At 39.1% G+C, this 17762-nt stretch overlaps 1 protein-coding gene across 1 annotated transcript in view; it reads right to left on the reverse strand.

The window, feature by feature from the left end:
• Positions 1 to 17762, reverse strand: part of LOC146004188 (ribose-5-phosphate isomerase-like) — a 59422-nt gene that overhangs the window by 25250 nt on the left and 16410 nt on the right. The gene's annotated exons all lie outside the window — the stretch shown is intronic.

Below are 17762 nucleotides of genomic sequence, written 5' to 3' on the forward strand. Positions count from 1 at the left end.
CTCTACCCTCTGTTGTGAAGAAAAAAGAGTGTGGTGTGGTTAACTTAGACAGTTACGAAAATCCAGGTACAAACATTGGATATGCTACCTCAAAGCCAACAACAACAAAGCATTTGTTTTCGATTCATTCGGAGGCATGCCACCTGCTGGGTTGGTACCCAGTCAACACACTAACGTTGCCACAACGTTGTATGAATGTTGTATTTATGATGAATGTTGTATGTAGGGGAACAACGTTGTGATAACGTTGCCACAACGTTGTATTTATGATGAATGTTGTATGTAGGAGAACAACGTTGTGATAATGTTGCATCAACGTTACAAAAAACATTCCACTGAATACGCTTTAGTTTGGATGATCACCACCATGAGCGCCACAACCGTCAGATCGGAGTGTTTTGTTTAATCTGAATTTGTGCGTGCACTGACCACCAAACCTTATATTTCCTACAGCGTACACTAGATGGCAGTGCGACTCAAATGCCAAACAAACATAACTTTTAGTAACACAAATAAGGAATCTTTCGATTGTAATTAGTGAAAAAATGTGTTTTATTATTCTTCGAAAGATGTGTGAATATTGAAGTTGTAAGGAAGATCAGAAAATGAAATGTGTTGAATACAAGTGAAACTCCCATGATAAATATTTTTATTCCAGACTATATAATCAGGAGCTAATTACTGCAAAAAGAAACTGATTACCAGGTGAAGTTAGAGATTGGTTAATTCATCACAATCTCCAGACTAACAATTGCCTATTTTGGTGGAGCAGGAAAAGTTTTTTATAATATGTAAAGAGAAACTGTGACGTTACAAACATGAGGTTTTCCTGTTACAAAAATATACAAAAATGGCTTACCATGTGAAATAACTATATTTTAAATATGCATTGTTATATTCATAAATTACACAGGCAGCAAGGTAATGTTGCAAAAAAGTTGTGGCAACGTTAACCCCTGACATACCTAACATTGCTACATAATATTCAGTATATGTTGTGCCAACGTTGTAGCAACGTTGAAAAAAATGACCCTTAAACGTTGACACAACGTTTTCACAACGTTGTATCAACATACATTCAACGTTGTAACAACGTTAGGTATGTTAGGGGCTAACGTTGCCACAACATTGTGGCAACATTACCTTGTTGACTGGGTAAAGTATCTCAGTGTTGCAAACCTCTACTACAATGACGAACGCATCCAGGGTTTCAGCGATGTGAACTGTGGCCATCTCTGCGTTTCCATGCTTGTCTTCCTCTCGCAATTAAATAACACAACAATCGAGGATTTCCAGAAAGCATTGTGGCACCAGAAGCACTATGGGAGTATTCCATGTCACAAGCGAGACTTCGCCTCTGAAACTCGCATTGCATGACGATATCATCTATCCTAAATCTATTGCTCTTCGTGCATTCTACAGCATGTACCTGATACCTAATGTGACGGTAAACAACAATACCATCAAAATTGGCAGCGAAAAAATCAGCATCACCCCTGGCCAGTACAATCAGTCTACCTTGCAGGCTCAATTGCCAAGAAGTGTACTGCTGTCGTAAAATTCTGTAACTCACAGGGTGGACCTTGTGTCTGCCATGGCAAACGTAGGCCTGGGTACCATTGGAGAGCTTTTGGGATTCGAGAACAACACAAAGCTCGAACCTGGCATCAAGCACATGAGTCCTAACATTCCTAAATTTCTAGCCATCGAGACTCTGAACATACATTGCAATGTGGCAGAAGGTATGATCACCAAATCCTCGGACGGCATCCCAGGGAGTCACAAGAAGACAGGTATTATCGCTACGTTCAAACCAAACTCTGAGTTCATGGAGCCAATTATCTACACACCCTCCCCACCGATATACTTTCCTGTTTCTCGTAACCGCATAGACAACATAGAATTGGCAATTACCAACGAGAAGGGAGAGGTGAATGATTTTGCAGGAGCCACGACCACTGCTGTCGTGCAGATCAATGTGTAATAAATAACCATCATGGAGCAAATCGAAAGTTACGAGTTGGAGTCCTTCCCTCCCAATCGTCGCACGTTTGCCAACCTCAATGAAGCGAATCGAGAGATAGAATACGACGTGGATGTCGAAGACGGGTTCATTCACCCTCACAGAGCTGATTTGTATATCAAGTTTGATGTTGTGAAGAGAGACAACGGCGAAGCATTCCTTGCCAATGCAAATTTAAGACTTGTAGATAATTTTGTGCCGTACCTGTTCTCACAGGTGGAAGTTAGAAAACATGGCACCATCATCGATAGGGTTGACTACCCCGGGATTACCTCTACAGCTGTGGGAACATTGAAACTCTCCAAGACCGATGCAGCATACTACCAGGCAGGAGGATTCGAAGCAGGTACCAAAATCAAAACTCAAAATCACACAGTACTGTTTCCCATGCGCCTGCTTAATGGCTTCTTCTCCGACTACACAGAGATTATGTGGAAGGGTGGTTTGCGCATCACTTGTCGCAGAAGCGCCAACGACAACGATGCGCTGATGCGTTACAGCACCTTGCTGCGGTTCAGCACTTCCCAACACACTACCCGATCCTGCCAAGTGCATCATCCAGTCCATGGAGCTGCACCTGCCCGTAGTGGAATACGAAACTAACTACGCTCTCAAGTACAAAGCAGACATTTTGAGGAATCACCAAGTACCCATCCAATTTTACGGTTATCAGTGCGTGCAGAAACCTGCTTCCGGCAACCATTTTGAATTTGACGTGACCTCACAGTTTAACAGCATCCGGTACGATATGTCAGAGTTTGTGGTCGTACTCTTCCAGGCAGGGGAGGACAACAACGAAGAAAAAGATTCGAGCCAGTTCGACAACTGCAAGATCAAGAACATCTACCTCAAAAATGGCAGAAACGAGATATTCCCACGTGAGAACTAGAACCTAAACATTGCAAACAACGACTACCTGAAACTGTATGAGGCATACACAGCTTACAAGAGAGTGACCTCCGGCAATGTGGACGTGTACTACAACCCCAATGAGTTCATAGCTGGCACACCCATGTTCGTCATTAACACATCGAAGAGAAATCAGGTGGTTGTTAACGATCGTACCAACATCAACATTGTGTGCGAGTTACAGAACGCCTTGCCTGCCGATACTCTATGCAGCGTCATTCTTATTGCAGAGAAAACTTTTGTGTATGATGTCAAGAATGAAAGAGTGACTGAACAGTTTTAGATACAAGAAAAAAATTGGAAAATTCTATAAAAATTACACTGACCTTAGATCCAAACATTCTTCACACATAAAAAAAATCACTATACTATAGAAATTTATGTCAATACTGAGTAGTGCCAACTTCTATTTGTAGGTTAGCTTCGCCTGTGAAATATCGTATGGTGAAATTTTTGTGGAGTAAGTTGGCAACACTGCGAGCCCCCACTGTGGCCTCCAAAAGTAGTGGGGGGGCATTGAACCCATTGTAAAAAGGCCACAACATACATCATGAAAAGGGGGGCTCACACATCATAAAAATACATCGTAGCCGTTTACGCTGAGGACCCCCACCTACAAAAAAAAAGAGACCCCCAAATACATCGTAGACGTTTACGTTGGGGGCTCCACCTACAAAAAATAAGGCCCCAACATAAGATTGAGAAAAAAATAGGCCTAGAACATCGTCAAATGATATAAAATCAACAAAAAATACATTTTAGCCGTTTACGCTGAGAGCCCATCTACAAGAATAACATAGAAACAACCGTTTTTACACTTTGTAGGTTATTTTAACCCGTAAAAGGCTGTAAAAAAGTGAATAGGTTAAGTTATATCACGTAAGATCATAGCATACCTACAAAGAAGAGGCTCCAAAAATGAGATTAAGCAAAAAATAGGGCAAGAACATCGTCGAACGCAATAAAATCCATAAAAAAAAATCATCAACATATGTCACAACTGAGGTTAAATACTAGGCATACCTACAAGTTTACTTAGAACCAATAGGTTTACACTTTGTAGGTTATTTTAACCCATAAAAGGCAGTAAAAAAGTGAATAGGTTAAGTTATATCATGTAAGATCATGGCATACCTACAAAGGTGGGGCTCCAAAAATAAGATTGAGCAGAAAATAGGGCTAGAACATCGTCGAACGCAATAAAATCCATAAAAAATCATCAAAATATGTCACAACTAAGGTTAAATACTAGGCATACCTACAAGGATTGCGTAGAAACAATACATTTCCACTTTGTAGGTTATTTTAACCCATAAAAGGCAGTAAAAAAGTGAATAGGTTAAGTTATATCACGTAAGATCATGGCATACCTACAAAGAAGAGGTTCGAAAAATGAGATTGAGCAAAAAATATGGGTAGAACATCGTCGAACGCAAAAAAATCCATAAAAAATCATCAAAATCATCAAAATATGTCACAACTAAGGTTAAGTACTAGGCATACCTACAAGGGGTACTTAGAACCTATAGGTTTACACTACTAACATGCCTACATTGGTCGATCTTGTTTTTAGATTTCTTATCAGCCATGGTTGTTGTGCAAGAGTGGTCTTTTCATTGATTTGATAATTTCGCGTTACACGTGCACCTTCTGACATGAAAACAATATTATTATTAGCACCTGATTCTTGCCCCAAAGATCAAACAATGGAATCGTAAACAATGTGAAGTGTGATGTTTCCTTCTGCTTTCTAGGAAGCTGCTTTTAACTTCATAGACGGGATAGTTGTATGCTCGTTATATTGTGGATGTGGAAGAAATGTTCCTTTATGACTATGGTACGAACCGACTGAGGGCCCCTTTGCTTTACCTCCCCCGCCCACCTTCACACAGCAGACCGCTTGTCACAGCCACTGGACAGAAGCCTTCAAAACATCGTCTCTCACAAACATCAGGGTTTATCCGCAGCTGATATAAATTCTGCCAGTCACACCAGAAGGGTTTCTAGAATTTTTGTCACAAATGTAGATTGTGCATGAAGTGTTTTTAACAAACAACGTGTTTTATTTTTTAAAATACACAGCCTTATATGAACTTAAGAAAATAAGGAGAATAATTTAGCTGTAATTTTTTGCTAGTAGTTTGTATTAGACATAAATATACAGGTTGTCGCCATACACATAGGCGGATCTGGAACTTGTTTCTGAAATGATGTCCTCCTGCATCCACATATTTATAGGAAATTTTCACTAACACGTATGAGTTCCTCTTTCGAAATTGCTTCAATTCATTTCTTCATATTTTCTTTCAATTCTTCTGATATATGGCTTCCGGTATAAAAGCTTGGTAGCTCGCCACGATGACGTTAGAAATATGTCTATTTCTTGTGCAAGGCGTCGGAGAGATTTCTGAGGAGTATGTTTCAATCGTGTTCCAACGTCGTCTAGTTTATCCTCAGTAAGCGCATGCCGTTTTACCTTAACAAGAGCAGACCCTATTTTCCTAAATTTGTTCACAAGTAACAGATCACTGTCTCTGTGTGAAACAGGAGCATGTGGGAATTCTGCTGCAAAACGCATTCTAACTTCCTTACAAGAATTAGTAATGACGTAAGAGTCGTATATAAAAATTTGTTGTTTAAAATTGTATGGAAGGCGTGGCATTATTAGACTGCAGAAAGAACTGGTAATACATAAACTAAAACAAATCAATCTAAAACACTTGATAATAATTTAACACTTCACAAACACGTGCAAACTGGACAACAGCTGTCTGGATACTGAAACACGGACGTATCCAATGTCAAGGTCAGCGTACAGTTGTGGGATTAAATGCCGGCAGATGTGTTATTAGTTTCTGACGCGCTAGCCACTGCCCAACGGCCACCTCGGCCGTGAAAGGCAGTGTATACGTATATCCTTATCACTAAAAATTCCGAGAGAGAGAAATACGACGTTATGAAATCAAGGAGTTAACAAACTATGAATTAGAAATATTAAAATTGAGCTCCACACCCAGGTAGTCTGGTAATAATAAGACTGCTGCCTTGTAACCAAGTGTACCCGTGTTCCATCCCTGGTGGGGGCACATTTCATTAAGTGGCTCGAATTCAACTATAAAATACTACAATTTGTGCAAAAGTCAGCACCCTTGTGCAAGTTAATGCTCTTCGGAGTCTTAGGAGTATGACTGACTACATTCCCCAAGCGTGCTGATTTTTGCACCGTATTGCAATATTTAGTTGGTTGGATTTATATTAACCTCATTTCTGAGGTTAGAAAATAATTTGTGCCCTGTCGTAGTAGCCCATTTCAATTCCAGCATGTGAAGAGAATATTAAAATTGTGATTTATTAACTTCTAAATTAAAGGAGAGCTTTACTAAGGACAGTAAGTAATGTGTTAATTGGATTTGGCAGTTTCAATTCAGAAAGTTCCGAATTTATGAAGTACGGAAAGCTACAATCTTCCGCCGCTCACTACTGTTGTGATATGGAAGGGAATTAGCAATAAGAACCCTTCAGCAACTGCTTGCAATGGTTGAAACGTTCAAAATTGCCTTTAACGAACTTTATAAGCTTTGTGTTATTCATTAACATTTAAATTCAGTGGAGGCGATTGGGTTCCAAAACTGGGGAGAAGGGGGGGGGGCAAGAACAATTTACTTTCTCTTCGTACATATGGTTTAGCATAATGCTGGGGCAAAAGCGGCAAAAAGTACGGGGTGGGGTATCTGCACCCCCATGCCAACCTAATCGCCGCCACTACACTAATCAAGAATCAAAAGGTTTTTCCATCCCATAAAAATTATATCCAGGACTGTTTTGTTAAATAACTGTTACATTTGAGGGAATAAATACAGCACTCAACCTCCAGTTACCAATCCCATTACGAAGGTAACCCATGATTTGCTGCAAAGTAGAAAAATGTTCTTTCACATTTAACTAGTTGAGGAGATTGTGTGTGTGTGTGTGGGGGGGGGGGCTGTTGCACCACCCCATACATTTTTCCACATTTTCTCTCGCACTATGCTAATCTTTATGTACCAAGGGAAAGTAAACTGTCCTTGTCCTCCCCCCCCCCCCACAGTTTTGGAAACCAATCGCCGCCACATTTAGACATCATTTTGCCACGTATTATCTATTTTTTTTTTTTTTTTTTTGTTTGACGAGGAATTTCTCTATCCAAGTTCATGGGCATAACTTGGAATCTAACTTTAGGGGGTCACAATCGAACTTTCCTCTAAACTTTTTTGGGGAGGATTCAAAAGTTTTCTAGGCCATAAAAATAGCATCCAAGATTATTTTTTATTTTGTGAAACAACTGTCACATTTGTGAATTCATAAAAATTGCTCCTCTGGCTCGAAGAGGTCAATAAAAGTACGGACAAAACTCCCCTTGCTTCCGCCATTCTCATTTGCGAAAGCAGTCCTCTTCTTATGCCTTCACTTCAGTTACATTTGTATTTGAGACTATATCCTTATGTCAAATATTTACGGAAATAATTTATGACTGTCGTAGCATTCGCACAGCAAGCCCATCTTGTTACAGATAGGATCCTTAAGATACCATGCATTGTTGGACTACTTGCAATTAAGCTATATATGTATTGCATTATTAAAAATAAGATTACACTGTTTAAATTATATGTTACTTTAAATGAATCTCTCAGGTTCAGATTCAAAACAACTACACATAATTTATTAATTTCCAAATATTAGCCATTTATTCGCCAGCCACATTAAGCTACACAGCTCACAACTCACAGCTAACGTATAAAGTATGAGTGAGTGTTAATTACAAGAAATTTCCTAGAAAACGGAGTGGAATAGTTCAATTATATACAAAGTAATATAAGCAACCCCCCTCTCCAATAGTTGTTTGGACATGTATCGACTTAAAAATAGGTAACATTCTTTTAGAGCATAATATTATAACTGCAATAAGATTACATTGCATTTCTAAGTAAAGGATTAGGGGAGACAGTCGGCCACCCTTGCCTCCCGTGCGCATGAAAATGAAGCTTAGAGGTTCGTTAGGTGTTGAACGTTCTCCTACTTATAAAAAAAAAAAAAATTCGCACCTGTTACAACTATTCCTAAAAATAGTGATTCAATTTTTGTAGCAAGTTTGGTGAGTTATGATTGGCCAAATGGAAGTTTTTTTAATGGAAAATATTGAGTGAGAAAACTTCTAGTTTTTCCTATTTTTGGTCGAAATGCGTCTAACCCACTATAAAAATCTTGGGGAGAAGGGAGCCAGAGATGTTTTGTGTGGCTTCAGTCCCCTAGCCCGCCTGGAACGCCGTCCCTGATGAGGTGGACATAAGGGAATAAGAGCGAATATTCTCAGAGAAAGTGACTCACTAGATGGACAGTTTGATTCAGATGGTCATTGATACCCATCACTGTAACATTTGTAAGAGTGCAGTGAAAAATTTAAAAATACTTTCAATCACCAGTTACTTTATTTGCAAAAGAAACTAATTTTTCCAATTGTCTCTGCAATAAACGCAGTGTTACCCTGTAATCAATGGGTTCCGGGTTCGATACCTAGTAAAAGCACATGGTGGTTCAGATCCTAATTTAAAGTGTGGGTCCAGTCCCGATTAACTTCTCTGTGCATAAAGAGGACTTAAAACGATTATTATTATTTTATGGGTGCACATGTAACATTGAAATTTTCGGTATTTGGAATAGTATTTATTTTGTCCTGCATGTTTATTTTTTGAAACTGAAATATGCAATTCGTAGTTTTATACAATATCAATTGTTTGCAAATATATTTATAACAAAAAACAATATATATATATTTAATCTTAATAATTGAGGATTTGGTGTTTTAGACCTTTAATTTAACCTATATTAAGAACCCGGTCTCTGGCACCATGAGCGATCAACAAGGTAATTTTTCTCGTGTGACCCACGAAGGGTTAATCGAAACTGAACCTATAGTTTAAATAATCCATACCACTGTGCAACTTTCCTCCATGGGGGATCGAACCTCGGACCCCTTGATTCAAATACAACTGTGGAACTGATACACGCTTCGTGGTGCGACACCCGGGGAAAATGTCTGGAGAGGAAGGGGGCAAGACAATATTGCAAGGGGGCAGTTATATCACTTGCACACGATGTGTACCAGTGCATGAACTGAAAGAAAGTCTCTACGGAAAAGTCAAGTAGTATATTTATTGGTCCTTTCGGTCTCCTGCGTCTAATAAACAAGAAATAACAACAGTCGGTGACCTTTTCATCTTGCACACGGAGGAGCCTTCCTTTCCCTTTCTCCCGACCACAAATGCTGCCGGCGAGAAGTGATAAATGGTTACCAGAAACTAAACAATCACGTTCACTGCGCAATCTCATTGTTTGAAATTTTGTCAATAATAATAATAATAATAATAACATCTTTATTGAGAGGGCGTGTTTCGGCATCGCGGACCGTTCTTACAACAATGACCATTATACATTGGAAGCACGGTAGCACTATAAGTTGGCAACTTGAGTTCACTCATTACACATTGCTCGTTTCACTGAAACACTTTATAATTTAGGGTAGCCCATCTCAAAATATTCGGGATTAGATCTGAATTCCTTAGTGTGGAAAACTTTGTCAAAAAATGATTTTCCCGTCGATGTTTTTGGTGTCCATGTTTTGGCTGTCGATGTTTTTACCGCCGATGTTTTCGGTGTCAATGTTTTTACTGTCGATGTTTTTGTGTCAAATGTTTTTGCCGTCGATGTTTTTGGCGTCGATGTGTTTGGTGTCGATGTTCTTGCCGTCGATGTGTTTGGTGTCGATGTTTTTGCCATCGATGTTTTTGGTGTCGATGTTTTTGCCGTCGATGTTTTTACCATCGATGTTTTTGGTGTCGATGTTTTTACCGTCGATGTTTTTGCCGTTGATGTTCTTGTCGATGTTTTTACGGTAGATGTTTTTGGCGTCGATGATTTTGATGTCGATGATTTTGCCGTCGATGATTTTGTTGTCCATGGTTTTGCCGTCGATGTTTTTACGGTCAATGTTTTTGGCGTCGATGTTTGTGATGTTGATGTTTTTGATGTTGATGTTTTTACCGTCGATGTTTTTGGTGTCGATGTTTTTGATGTCGATGTTTTTGCCGTCGATGTTTTTGGTGTCGATGTTTTTGCCGTCGATATTTTTGCCGTCGATGTTTTTGCCGTCGATGTTTTTGCCGTCGATGTTTTTGCCGTCAATGGTTTGTACTGTTGATGTTTTCTGCTGTCGATGTTTTGTACCGTCGATGTTATGTTGGAAATGTTTTGTCGGCGATGATTTGGCGCTACACCGTGACCTATTGCTTGACAATGGGGAACGATGGTCGAGTAGCGGAAGATTTCGACAGCATTTCAGTCATGTATTTTTTGAACCATGCCCTCAACTTCAAAATTCAATCTGGTTGCAGGGTTTGACATTCTTGGTGGGCATAATTGAAAAGCTGAATGAACTGACTTGCCAACTGCAGGCCAAGGATAAGAACTTGAGAGAAATTAATTCCAACATGCAGAGATTTTCAAAGCAGCTTCAGTTGTGGGAAAAAATCTTACCCAAGATTTGCCAGTTTTCCTGATTGAAATACAAACTGGAGAAACAGGGCCCATTACAGCTCTATTATTAAATTGGTGAAATTCTTTGAGGGTTGAGAGAGCAGTTTCAGAAATGTTTTCAAGATTTCAAGACAATTGAGCTCCTGCTGATTCTAAGGCACAAAAGTTTTCATTAACAGATGTTTCAGAATATTAAATGTACATTGGCCAGAAGTAATCACAAATCAATAACTTTGGACATGAGTAGCAGAAGACCAGATTAAAAACCAAATTAAAAGAAGAAAATGGAACTAGGTAAGACACACCCTAAGGAAAGCACTAAATGCAATCGAGAAACAAGCACTTGATTGGAACCCTCAAGGTGCTAGAAAAAGGGGAAGGCAAAAAAGCTAATGGAAACGTACTATTGAAGAAGAAGAAGGAAGACAACAGGGGAAAAGTTGGAGAGAAATTAAGAAGATCGCATGCAACAGAGTGAGGTGTAGATGATTCGTGGATGCCATATATTCCAGTAGGAACTAAAGGAATTGAGTCAAGTAAGTGATACTAAGGAATTTTCAACTTCAACATCTTGAAGAAAAGAGCTATGCAGTGGAAATGGAGCTCATGCTTTTCAAAATGATTTGTTATTAAAACCACTCGTCTCTTTAAGTGCAATTTGGCCTTTTGTGCCCAACGATGTTTTGACTTGGATGGTACTATGAGTGAAGACATTGCTCTGCTCTACTTATGTCAGGTTTATTTATATCAATTAAGGTGATTAAAAACAGGTTCAGGAATGCAATGACAGATGGAGATCTAGAAAATTGCATCCACTGAGGTAACTTAGGAACCCAACTTAACAAAAATGTGGATGAAAGTATTCACATGTCTTAAACTCTCTTTTTATGTTCTATGTTGTACAAATTTAAAAAGTATAATTTGATTATTCCTCTTAAAGTTTTCACAAAACAAGGAATAATCATAAAATAGCAATACACCCTTGGTAGCTCCCCATGTACTTTCAAGTCTGAGTAGGATATTAAAAATTCTTAGATTGATTGATTGATTTGGTGTTTGAAGTCCACTTTATGCGCAGTAAGGCTAATCTGGACTGGACTTACAGTTTAAAGTGGGATTCGAACCACTATGTGCCTCCACCGGGTATCAAACCCAGGACCCCTTGATTACAAGGCAACGACGCAACACCTGCGCCATCAGGGAGACCCTAACAATTATTGGAGTTTGGAGACCTCTAGTCTACACAAAGACAAACACATTACGAATTACCCAAATTTTGAAATCCACCTGGGTTCATTTTCAGGGATTGAGAAAGAAATAAGCATAACTTTGGATTAAGATAGGTTTAAAATATTAAAATTATACTTTCTGGTGTCCATGGAGTCTCAACGTTTTTAACCCACAGTAATGCTTATTCCTTTCTCAATCCCTCCAACACCCAGGAAGGTTTGAAAATTTCAATTTTTTCCTTTAGGTCTGTGTGAAAATCACAATAATTATGAATATGTAGGGTAGGTGGGGGTAAAGGTCTGCAGTTTTTACGTTTAATTTTTTTATCGATTTTTGGTCTTAAGTTTTTAATCTCAAAATGTCATAAATTGATACCTTATTTATACAGCTAAAATGAACACCAGTTTTAGAACCCGCAAAGTTAATGGTTTAAAGTAAGAATTTGATTTTATCGACATAAGCAAATTCGGACCTTTGCCCCATAGCATGGGGCAAAAATCCGCAGGTGTGCTTCGTTGCGGATTCTTGCCCCACACAGCAAGAACAAAATTATTACAATAACTTTTGCTATATTTACTGTATTAAACTGAATTATGATAACCACAGAACATAAAATAGTCACTCATTTTAAATTGACAAGTAGGTATCCCAAGATTTCAGTAACTTTAGAAATTAAACTCAAATAACTTTAGAACAAAAACAAATCACTCAGATCAGTCTTAAAACCTATCATGTCTTTGAATCGAGTAGAACTGCTTTGAATCGGTGTGGGCAATTTCCTCACAACATCGTCTTTATGAAAGAACGATCGTTCATCAGTTTCCTTGAATCTCATAGTTTGCGGAGCCCTTTTGTAAAAGACACCGATGTAGCCATCAACGTGAAGTTCAATGATTTTAGCCACGTACAAACGGAATGATGATTTAGTTTTTCCATACACTTTCACCACAACGAAGTCACTGGGTAGAAGTTCAGCTGGAATGTTGTCACATTCGGATTCATCGCTGGTTACTACAAATGCAGAATCGTCGCTGCTTTCATGAAGGGAAAATTGGGATTCTGATTCAGACGATGACACAATTTCTTCATCAACTCTTTTCTTTGGGTTATCAGTATTTTGAAAGAGTCTCTTCTTCGATTTTTTTTGATTCGTAGACGTTCTTCCCGTGATCTACCGTTCCCTGTCGTAGTGCTTCAAGTTGTTCCTTGTGTGGTGTCGAAGTGAGAAGAGTAGATTTTAGGCCTCTTCCGGTACATTTTCTTCTAAGATTTAATTTCGGGAGTGGAATAATATCATGGGGAGACACTGATGATTGACGAGAACTAGAAGTCCCATGTGCAAGATTTTGTAAAGCAGCTCTGTTGCTTGTCCTATCAACGGAAGAGGAAGGGACAGGAGTAGGTTTTCCCAGAGCAGCCACGTTGCTGGACTCATCATTCCTTGTTTCTACAAGAGCAGACTGAGAGTTTTCAGGCAGACTATCTTCAAAGCAAATTCTTCCACACAGGTCAGGATCTTCAAGATCAACAGTATCAATTTCATGTTCTTGTTCTGTTACTGAGGCTGGTAAAAAATCTTCATCAGTAAAAGTATTGATATCCAATGGATGAATTCCAGTCACTCGAAATCCTTGAGTGGCTTTTGACTTTTTCTACTGTGGCTGTTTTCTCGAATGCTCGACTAAATATACCTGCTACATGGTACTCAGTTAATAGCTCACCAGGATTCGATGTGATCCAATTGTCGCATAAATCATCATAATAAGCTTTCAATGGCCTAAAGAAAGCACGATCCAAGGTTTGGGTTCGGTGGCTGCTATGAGGAGGAATACTAACCATGTGTATGTTGTGTTTCTTAGCCGAAGTAATAGCCTGGAGGGAAACATGTGATATGTGATTATCCAAAATAAGCAAAACTGGGACTTCTGCAGAGGGGTTAGTGTGTGTTTTCTAAAATGGTCTAGATAAACTAAAAATATTTCCACATTCATATAACCAGAATCTGTCACAGCCATTGCAGAACCGATTGGCCCATCTTTCAGAAGAAGCAGATTGTTTCTTTTTCGTGAAAATATGAAAAATGGTGGGACGTGATGTCCTGTAGCACTCATCGCACAAGCAACTGTAATTGCTTTTCCTCTGTCAGCTGACACATTTTTTGACACTTCTCGTTTATCTTTTGGAGCAACATGTTTAGGTAATTTATTTGGGACGGTTTGGAAGCCACTTTCGTCCATGTTGTAGATGCGGTTTGGCGGAAAGTGGTATTTCTCCAGAATCTGCTTCAAATTTTGAAAATATTGGGTCAATTGTTGCCTGTTGAATCCCATTGTTCTAGTAACACTTGTCTTTCTCGGAGTTCTCAAGAGAGAGATGATTCCTCTTCATAAACTCCCTTGTCCAGTCTCTGCCAGCTAACTTCGATTCCTTTGAAAAGGAATGCGTGATTCCATTTCTTTCTGCATATTCATAGGCAAGGAAGCGTAGAGCCTTCAATGTAAGTCCATAGAAACGGGCATCCAAGTCTTTAAGATGTGTCACTATTTCCTTTTCTTGCTCGGGCGTGAACACACGTTTGAAACGTCCTAGCGACCCAACTCCGTTGCCAGCTTTCAATCTTTTACGAACTGTTGATTTATCGAACCCAAGAACTCTACCGATTTCTCTTACAGACATGCCATCTGCTTTCATTTGTTGTGCTTGTTGAAAAAGAGCATCGGTCAGTGGTCTCACTTCTGCTTTCTTTCTTTTGTAGTTCCTGCAATGAGAATATTAGGATTGTATGAGGACTTCTAGCATTAGAAAGTATTCTTTATCAGATATATTATGTACATTTGACAATAATTGAGTATATTCCCACGATTGAATTTTTCCTGTTGAATCAAAATTTTGCGATGTTGTTTGAGAAATACGCTAAGCTCTATTTTAGTGTTATAATTAATTCAGAAGCTATCAACACAAAATGTCTAATTTTGCTTCCACTTTCGCATGATTTGACAAAGCTACAAAGAGAAAAATTTTCAACAATACCGGTACCTAAAGAAGTTCATGAAGTTTAATAGATAGCTATGCAATTATAAATTAATACAGAAAGAATTTTTAAAGACAAAAAAATATTTAGCAATTCAACATGAAACCCCAACCACAAGACAAAACTTGGCAATAATTTAGTCGGTCGATCTATAGCCTTGAATTGTTAGCCTTCTTTTAGACATTGCTAATACAGTATAATCCCAACAATAATCTTACCAGGTTGTTAAACTATCAGCAGTTAAACAAAACAAGTAGACCTAAATGATAGAAACCATGTAGAAAGCAAATAGCACAGTTTCTGTTTTAGATACGCATTGTTACCACACAAACTCTACTTACAAAGAAAAATATGTTTTTACGACCATAATTATTTATATAGATAATTTATATAGATATTAACAATGTAAGGTAGAGAAAATTTTTATGGGGAATTGAATATACGATTTGAAAAATTATACGAATGGGGTAAAGGTCCGCAGCGGACGTTTGCCCCACTCTCTCAGCAGATTTTTACCCCATATCGCCATTTTAAAAAATGCTGCCAATTCCCGCCAAATAACAGCATAGCTTGATGGACTTCCTCCATTAAATGATTAATAAAGCTTTATACATAAACACACAAACATAGTAATACATGAACCTATAACCACGCCAGTGTCAGAGAAGTGGTTTGTTTATTCCAAATTACATCAAACTATACAAAAACGTAACTTACCTCATCGCTGTAAAGGTTTTTGTTCTAGGAACACCACACTTCGTATGTCCTGTCTCCTTGACTATACCTCGTAATCTGAACAACAGTGGTGCCAGTTCAATTCAAAGCCTTCGCAAAATAGCCCTGCGGATCTTTGCCCTCCCCGGACCTTTACCCCCGACCACCCTATGTATGTACATTTTTTCAAGCAAAGTACCATGATATTAAAGTAACTTATTCTGAAATACACAGTTCAATAAAACTGAATACACTACTAGTGTTGAGCGATATATTGTCCAAATGATATATTGCAATATTGAAAAAATATTTTTCAGGGGATATCAACTAGATGATATATTGTCACAATATCTTGGCGATATATATCGTGTTGGCGATATATCATCACGATAATATTTTCTTCATATATATCATCATGTTGGCGATATATCATGATATTTGGCAATATATATTGTGTTGGCAATACATATCATAACAATATTTGGTTAGCGTCGTTGCCTTGTAATCAAGGGGTCCCAGGTTCGATACCCGGTGGAGGCACAAGTGGTTCGGATCCCACTTTAAACTGTAGGTCCAGTCCCGATTAGCCTTACTGCGCATAAAGTGGACTTAAAACATCAAATCAAATCAAATCAAACAATATTTGGTGATATACAGGGTGTTTCTAAAGATCGTTTCCAACGTAGGAGGTGATTCTACACTTGAAAATAAACACAAGTTAATGTGACGAAATGCCGAAATTGGCACCAATTTGGATTTATTGAAGTGGGAAAAAGTGTGAAAATTAACTTCCACACAAAGATGACAACGCCGAATCAGCGATTGTCTAGTGCGAGGAAACAACCCTGCGGTGTCTGCTATCGTCCCTGCGGTGACATTAATGCATGCAACAAGATCCTCGGCTAACATGACAGGTGTTTCGTATACGAGGCGTTTCATCTCTCCCCATAGAAAGAAGTCCATGGGAGTGATGTCCGACGATCTTGTTGGCCATGACACAGGCCCATCCCTACCAATACATCGATTGTGTGCCACAAGAATTGCATGTGGATTTGCTAAATCCCAAACGTGACTGTTTTTGCTATTGAACACGCTCGTTTCGGTGAACATTGTTTAATCGGTCCACAACACCCTGTTCGCAAAATTCAGGATAGTTTCCATCTGATGCAAAAACCATTGGCAAAACACCACACGTGGGCCAAAGTCCTGAGTTAAAAGGTCTTGTACCTTTTTTAGTTTGAAAGGGTACATCCTCTCTTTGGACAGGACGTGTCACACATTAACATGGGAGGTATTATGGGCACTTGCTATAGCGTGCATACTGTTGTCAGGACACCACATCCACAAATTGATCTGTGAGCACACTTCGTGGGCTTCAATTTCTCGACGGCGTGGTAGCACTGATCCTGTTTCCCGAAGTCGAGTATACACTCTTTCAAAGAAGTTGTCCGATGGCAGCCTCCTATTTGGAAAATGTTCACCATACAAACGCCATGCTGCATAGCTATTACTTCCTGTCTTGCCATAAATGAGATGCATGTCTGCCAGCTCCTCTGTGGTGTATGCAGTCATCCCTATTGCTGGATATCTGCCGACCCGTAGATGACGAACACTAGTGCACTGTACACGATGGGCTGTCCTCATCGATAACACCTAGCAGTGCCTATTGCGAGGTTTGTCCAATTCTTTTACCAAGTTCAAGTCTTTCCACTCGTATGTATTCAACCGCAAACATGTGATGGTACCCTGATGCACTGTGATGCTGATATCACAGTACATGAAGCATGAATGGCAGCAACTGGTGCTTTCCTGCTGGAAGAAAACTAGTGTGTTAGCGCCCCTAGCGAGAAACGCCAAAGTCAAGGTCATGCTTCAGCCTTTCTGCATGTGGGTATGTACAAATATCGACAACACAACATCGCGACCAAATACATAAATACATCGCCCAGGTTGCCCATGCTAATCACTCCATAAAATCATTCCCTACCCCATGACTTCAACATTGATTGATTGAGTTGGTTTTAAATCCACTTTATGCACATTAAGGCTAATTGGGACTGGACCTATAGTTTAAAGTGGGATCCGAACCACTATGTGCCTCCACCAGGTATCTAACCTGCCATGACTTCAACAAACCCATTCACTTCCTTTGGGTAATCCCTTGCGCATCAACTACACACATCTGCCATGTGCTTTTTTGAATACAGGATGCTGTATTTCTTTATGCAACGACCTTCAAAGTGGTCAAATGGTTGGCCGTTGTGCCACTATTTCCTTGTAAACATA

Source organism: Lepisma saccharinum, chromosome 21 (assembly GCF_977018435.1).
Source record: "Lepisma saccharinum chromosome 21, izLepSacc3.1, whole genome shotgun sequence".
Lineage (NCBI taxonomy): Eukaryota > Metazoa > Arthropoda > Insecta > Zygentoma > Lepismatidae > Lepisma > Lepisma saccharinum.